Source organism: Salvelinus namaycush, chromosome 12 (assembly GCF_016432855.1).
Source record: "Salvelinus namaycush isolate Seneca chromosome 12, SaNama_1.0, whole genome shotgun sequence".
Lineage (NCBI taxonomy): Eukaryota > Metazoa > Chordata > Actinopteri > Salmoniformes > Salmonidae > Salvelinus > Salvelinus namaycush.
The window spans coordinates 44,805,448-44,813,479 of record NC_052318.1 but is presented as its reverse complement, the minus strand read 5'-3'; positions in this window follow the sequence as shown (position 1 = coordinate 44,813,479).

Genomic DNA, 8,032 nt, shown 5'->3' with positions numbered 1-8,032 from the left:
GATAGAAAACAGTCTCTAGTTTCTATAGGCGTTGGAATTTTGTCTCTGAGTGGAACAGAACTCATTCTACAGCAATTTCCCTGACATGGAGTCAGATTTCACACATTTTGGCCCCTGATCTGGAGTCAGTTTAAAGGCCACTGTTATTGCTATGAGGATACGGACACTGCTTACGTCTTCCCCTGGATGCCTTTACGTGATGACGCTTTGAACGGTATCGATTGCGCAATCACAGCCACTATAAATGGAAAAAACCTGTAGGTAGGAACTCTTTTCCAGATGCACCGGGCGCGCGGTGGACACCGACCTGCACTTTTTCCAAGCATTAGTGTAGGCAGTAATATTTCTCCGGTCATGTTTCTACTCGTTATAGGAGTTAAAAACATCATAAGGTAGTTAATTTGAACCGTTGTATAGCAATTTATATCCTTTTAGTGCGATTTTGAGGCATTGCTTTGTTGTGCACTTTGAAGCGCTGGGCACGTTTGGGGGTCCCGGTCGTACGTTAGTGGGCATTTCGACGGACAAGTGGACATCTTTCGACCAAAAGAAGATTAGACCCAAGAAAGGATTCTTTGCCCAAGATTCTGATGGAAGAACAGCTCACAGTAAGAACAATTTATGATGATAAATCGTGTTTCTGTCGAAAAATGTTACACGCTTACGCCGCCATTTTGTTTTGTATAGCTTCGCTCGGCGCAACCTGTATTGAAAAGTAAGGATAATTTAAAAAATGTAAATCAGCGATTGCATTAAGAACTAGTTTGTCTTTCGATTCCTGTCAACCCTGTATTTTTTAGTCAAGTATATGATTAGCTTTTGATTAAACTAGATCACTCAAAGATGGCGACCGACATTTCCAGGCTTGTTTTGCTACTATTTTCATTGTATAACCACGTTTTTTTATGGCTAAATATGCACATTTTCGAACAAACTGTATATGTATGTTGTAATATGATGTTACAGGAGTGTCATCTGAAGAATTCTGAGAAGGTTAGTGAAAAAATTAATATATTTTGGCGATGATACGATATCGCTCTCTTTGGCTAGAATCAGTGCTCGGGTAACGTTTGCGTATGTGGTATGCTAATATAACGATTTATTGTGTTTTCGCCGTAAAACACTTAGAAAATCTGAAATGTTGTCTGAATTCACAAGATCTGTGTCTTTCCATTGCTATGTGCTGTGTATTTTTAAGAAATGTTTTATGATGAGTAAATTGGTAATACACGTTGCTGTCTGTAGTAATTCTAGGAGCTTTGGTGAGATTTGTGATGCTGGCTGCAATGGCAAACTATGATTTATACCTGAAATATGCACATTTTTCTAACAAAACCTATCCTATACCATAAATATGTTATCAGACTGTCATCTGGTGAGGTTTTTTCTTGGTTAGTGGCTATCAATATCTTAGTTTAGCCGAATTGGTGATAGCTACTGGTGTTGAGAGAAAATGGTGGACAAAGAAAAATGGTGATTTTTGCTAACGTGTTTAGCTAATAGATTTACATATTGTGTCTTCCCTGTAAAACATTTAAAAAATCTGAAATGGTGGCTTTATTCACAAGATCTGTATCTTTCATTAGGTGTCTTGGACTTGTGATTTAATGATATTTAGATGCTACTATTTAATTGTGACGCTATGCTAGCGATGCTAATCAGTGTGGGGGGGGGGGTGGGGGGTGATCCCGGATCCGGGGTTGAGGCTCGTTAGAGGTTAACACAGTAGTCATCAAGTCACTTGCCGGTTGCATAAAACGTTTGAAGGGTCTATCATTTTTACTGAACACAATCGAAGTTAAGCCCTGGACACAGTACCTTCAATTGCCCAATTTATAGGCCCAATTCAGACATGTTTTTTTAACAACATGATATTGCACTCCAAAGGGATAACTTGAAATAACATGATGTAGGCCTATAATGAAATAATATATATATATTTTAAGTGATTATTTATTAGCCAAGTGGTTTCAGTATTTAGGCATATCATGTGAATAAGGCCTTGTGAAATAATTGTCAAAAGCGCAATGGATACTGTTGCATCCCACGGGGCAAAAACGGATTGTTTCCACGTCATTTCAACCCCGAAAATAAATGTGACGACGTTGAATCAACGCGGAAAATCGATTGGATTTGCAAAAAGTCATCAACATAAGGTCAATTCGTCTTTTTCTCACCCTACTTCTAACCTAAATACAATGACATGGTGACATGTGTTGTTGATTTCAAGTTAAATTCACATTCGTTGACATCTCAACCGAATGTAAATCAAAACTAGACGTTTAACTGATGTCTGTGCCCAGTGGGATGTAGGTCTAGATTATTTATGGGTTGATCATATACATATACAAATAGAAAAACTTTATTTCAACCACTTCCGAAGCAATTGCCTGTCTATGGCACTGAGGAGGCACTGAATCGCTGCATTTTTCCATTATCAACACACCTGCTGGTAACTCTTAACTGGTCAGGACAGCTCACGAGGTCCCCTAAATACCTGTCGACTGAGTGGGACTCTTATGACTAAAGAGGCTTCAAGCGTAGCTTCTTTTCACCCATAAGAGCAGGAGTAAAATGTCTACATTCTCAGCACCAATGTTCTACTCTAAGATGCTTGGTAAATACAGCCCCTGACGTCCGAAAACGGGCTCCTTCCTTGTAAACGACAAATCCCCACTGACATAACATAACAGACTTAGGTAACGTAGTGATTGGCTTTTGGATGATCAATATATTCCTCGTAGGCTGCCTTTTGTCTCATCTACATTTTCATCTATGGTGGATGTCTATAGACGCCCAGGTTTGGTCTCTCCTCATGAAGTTGGTCCTTGTTCCATATCAAAGTTATACAACCGGAACAAGTAGTGGAGATATTGTTGTGTATGTTCCTGCAAACAGTGAATTATTCATCTCTGTGACTGATATGGCAGAGTGGTGTTTTAAAAAAAATTCCTGGCCTGTCAATGTCCTCTTGTTACACAAGTCAGGCTTGTCAATATGATCTTTGCTAACTAACAGGATACAGGAATAGCCTGAGTGTGTCACTGAGCCATTATGCCTTAGTACCCTTCCATCTCCCTGCAGCAGCTCCCTCACAGCTCACACACAAACACAGGACAGGAGGTCCCCTGGGTAGTGGGGAGGGAGGTGTGTATGACGTCACCACCAGAGATGAGGCATAACCCCCCCCCCCAGCTTTCAGACCCACACACAGTGTGTATAATTTGGTACGTTCAGCCGCTGGAAGCTCGTCATCATAACAGATACATTCTGAGGCTGGAGATTGACGCCTCTTGTCCTCATAGCAGACACCGTTATGCACACGACAAATAAGGGGGAGCGGTGTTGCTGGCCAAAAGCACGAACCGCAAAGCCACGGCAGAAACAAAGATACAAGAGAGATGAGGGAAACGGTCATCACTGTTAGATTGATGTGCGTCAATCATCAGGACGTAACTGAGTTCACACCGCCTGCATCACCTAACCTAAGCCAGATGGAGGTCCGTTCGAAGTCAGTCATGCCTAAGCATAACATCTCATATACTGAGCAGTCACAGCGAAATCAGGCTTTTCCCTTCGCCACTGTCGACCATTGGCGGAGTATTAGCTAAGTTTGACGTTCATGCACAGTGGCTCTCAAACCAGCCAGGTATATTCACGGAGGTAAGTCATTTCATCACACCGAATAGTCATTTTAAATTCCTAAACATCTGTTTATTCTGGAAGCATACATCTTCCTCTTTCTTTTAAGACATTTCCTTTAGTCACAACAATAGAACTGCGTCGTCTCCTACTATCTTCCCCTTGCGAGGAAGGAGGCGAGCGAAGCGGAGAGAGAAGGGGTCTGCCTGTGCAGGGGCATTTGGATGGGGGAATGGGGGAAGGGCACGTCTGCCGGCCAAGAGGGTGAGCAGATCAGTGCAGCTCAGTGTCTGCGAGGCGGTGATAAGATTCCAGGATTCTTACACTGTGACAGGCCCGGCTCACCCACTCTAGCACCACCCCTCTGTAGAGAAACACCTGCACCTGCACCACCGCTACCACCACCTAACCCTCAACTACAACTATACTGTACCACCTCACTGTAGTCACCAACCTCAATCAACTCTCTCCACACCTAGTGGTTTTGGACACTTGGGGGAGGAGGGTGGTTGGGGGGAGGAAGGTGGTCCGATTAATATCTGACCATTAGTGGTTTGTGTTCGTACCAGGGTTGGGGTCAATTCCATTTTGGAATTACAGTCAATTCCGAAAGTAAACCAAATTCCAATTCCACTTTTTTTTTTCATTGGAGAATTGGAATGTGAATATCAGTGTACTTCCTGAATGGACTAGAATTCAAATGGGATTTACCCCAACCCTGGGTCATACCACCATTTAAACCTATGAAGTAGTGTTTTTCTCAGCAGCAGGCATCAAATAGGAGTATAAGAATTAAACAGTGAGTCCACTCCACCTCAGATCCTCCTACACACAGGCACACAATCATTTTTGCTCTCTCCTTCTGCTGTCTTTCTTTATCTCCCCCCCTTCCCCTCCACCCCCCTCAATGATGACAGGTTGGGCAGTGAGCAGTGCTGTGCGGAGCGGTGCGGGCGGCGAGGAGCAGAGGAGGCGAGGAGGACGCCGCGGCGCACATTAATAATGCAGGGCCTCAGCCCCCCCCCCTCGCCCCAGAGCCACAGCGATGGCACCAGCCCAGCGCTGTCACCAGGGGGGAAAGCTGGGAATACGCACTCTCCAACCCTCGCAACGCCAATCTGCTCACCAGCTCACGCACACGCACGTACACGCACACACGCGCACACTCACACACGCACTAGCTAGCCCACCACTCTCATTAGAAAAACAGACCATTATAACCACTGTAGAAACCTGTATCTACGTCCATAATGCTAACTCTAGTCAGGGTTTGCAATGATCTGATATTTTTATTATTTCTCAGGAATTGGAAATTCACCTTCATGCCCTCTGTCCCATGTAGCCTACTAAGATATGCTCGGCAAAGCTCCGTGATCATGAAATTCCCATCATCGCAATCAAAGCCTCATTTGAACTGTTATACTCATTACCTCCAATACAATGTAATAACATCAGTTGAGGCCTTTTAGCCTACATTGGGGCTCATAAAGAGCGTGCGATTGGATAAATGAACTGACTTTCGTAAAAGAGTGAAAACACACTGTTTACAACGCATGGCAATCCCTAGTTTTTCAGATGTTCTCCCTGTTTGATGCAAAGCGAGGCTCAATGTGTTTCTTTAAGTCAAATGTAAGTAGAGTATTGTTGGTATGCCCAGAGATTTACTGAATTAATCTGTTGACTCGCTTTAAATACAGCTGCTCCATGAAGAACAAAATCATGTTTAGTATGTTCCTGTGTCCCTTGCTCTTTCCCGTCTATAGGTAACGCCACACCTGTGTCACAGCAGCATGCGTGAAGTCGCTAGAGTGAAACTCCTGCCATCCAGAAAAGCCTCCCTTTGCACTTCAACAGCCCTCTCCTTCATGGCGTTGAGAACAAAGCTCTCCATCAGCGTTATTTAGTAAATATTAATTATTCATAGCTTTCTAATTGTGTATTTTTTTTATTTTTTTTTTACCTGTAAATGTCATGCGGCAGCAGGGGAGCAGGAGAGGACAGCTGAGAGACGTGGAGGAGCTGGTGACTCCATAGATTTGGAGGGACATTCCAGACAGAATCTTCTCCTCTATTCTTCTTTTAGATTTTGGTTCTACTTTAACGTTACAATGCTGCATCGATCCACCCGTTGCATGGGCCACACAGTCTGTGTACAGCGCCTTCAGAAAGTATTCACACCCCTTGACTTTTTCCACATTTTGTTGTGTTACAAAGTGGGATTCAAATGTATTTAATTGTCCATAATATGAAAGTGGAAGAAAAATTCTAACATTTGTAAAAAAAAAATATATATATATAAGAAAAATAAGATGGTAATATATCTTGATTACATAAGTAGTCAACCCACTGAGTCAATACGTTAGAATCACCTTTGGCCGCGATTACAGCTGTGAATACTTCTGGTTAAGTCTCTAAGAGTTTTGCACACCTGGATTTGACAATATTTGCACATTATTCTTTAAAAAATTCTTGTTGATCATTGCTTGACAGCCATTTTCAAATCTTGACATAGATTTTCAAACTGATAACCAGGCCACTCAGAAACATTCAATATCGTCTTGATAAGGAACTCCAGTGTATATTTGGCCTTGTGTTTTAGGTTATTGTCCTGTTGAAAGGTGAAGCATACTGAACCAGCCTTTCCTCTAGGATTCTGCCTGTTCTTAGCTGTTTCCATTTTTTTTTTTGCTGATGAGAAGCATACCAATAACATGATGCAGCCACCACCATGCTTGAAAATATGAAGAGTGGTACTCAGTGATGTGTTGTGTTGGATTTGCCCCAAACATAATGATTTGTATTCAGGACACATTTCTTGCAGTTTGACTTTAGTGCCTTGTTGCAAACAGGATACATTTTCTTGAATATTTTTAGTCTGTCGAGGCTTCCTTCTTTTCATTCTATCAGTTAGGTTAGTATTGTGGAGTAACTACAATGTTGTTGATCCATCCTCAGTTTTGCCCTACACTATATATACATAGGTATGTGGAAACCCTTTCAAATTAATGGATTTGGCTATTTCAGCCACACCAGTTGCAGACAGGTATATAAATTGAAAACACAGCCATGCAATCTCCATAGGAAACATTGGCAGTAGAATGGCCTTACTGAAGAGCTCAGTGACTTTCAACGTGGCACTGTCATAGGATGCCACCTTTTCAACAAGTCAGTTTGTCAAATTTCTGCCCTGCTAGAGCTGCCCTGGTCAACTGTAAGTGCTGTTATTGTGAAGTGGAACTGTCTAGGAGCAACAATGGCTCAGCCGTGAAGTGGTAGGCCACACGAGCTCACAGAACGGGACCGCCGGGTGCTGAAGAGCTTGGAAATTGTTTGTCCTCGGTTACAACACTCACTAACGAGTTCCAAACTGCCTCTGGAAGCAACATAAGCACAATAACTGTTTGTCGGGAGCTTCATGAAATGGGTTTCCATGACCGAGCAGCCGTACACAAGCCTAAGATCACCATACGCAATACCAAGTGTCGGCTGGAGTGGTGTAAAGCTCCCCGCCATTGGACTCTGGAGCAGTGGAAACGCCTTCTCTGGAGTGATGAATCACGCTTCACCATCTGGCAGTCCGACGAACGAATCTGGATTTGGCGGATGCCAGGAGAACGCTACCTGCCAATTGTAAAGTTTGGTGTGGGAGGAAAAATAGTCTGGAGCTGTTTTTCATGGTTCGGGCTAGGCCCCTTAGTTCCAGTGAAGGGAAACCTTAACACTACAGCATACAATGACATTCTAGACAATTCTGTGCTTCCACCTTTGTGGCAACAGTTTGGGGAAGGCCCTTTCTTGTTTTAGCATGACAACGCCCCCGTGCACAAAGCGAGGTCCATACAGAAATGGTTTGTCGAGATTGGTGTGGAAGAACTTGAATGGCCTGCACAGAGCCCTGAATTGGAAATGCGGACGGTGAGCCAGGCCTAATCGCCCAACATCAGTGCCCAACCTCACTGGCCTGCACAGAGCCCTGACCTCAACCCCATCGAACACCTTTGGGATGAATTGGAAATGCGGATGGTGAGCCAGGTCTAATAGCCCAACATCAGTGCCCAACCTCACTAATGCTCTTGTGGCTGAATGGAAGCAAGTCCCCGCAGCAATGTTCTAACATTAGTGGAAAGTACAGGCTTCTATTGCAGCAAACTTCATATTAATGCCCATGGTTTTGGGGTGAGAAGTTCGACAAGTATGTGTCCAAATACTTTTGGTCATATAGTGTATCATAGCCATTAAACTCTGTAACTGTTTTAAAGTCACCATTGGCCTCATGGTTAAATCCCTGAGCAGTTTCCTTCCTCTCCGGCAACTGAGTTAGGAAGGACACCTGTATCTTTGTAGTTACTGGGTGTATTGATACACCATCCAAAGTGTAATTAATAACTTC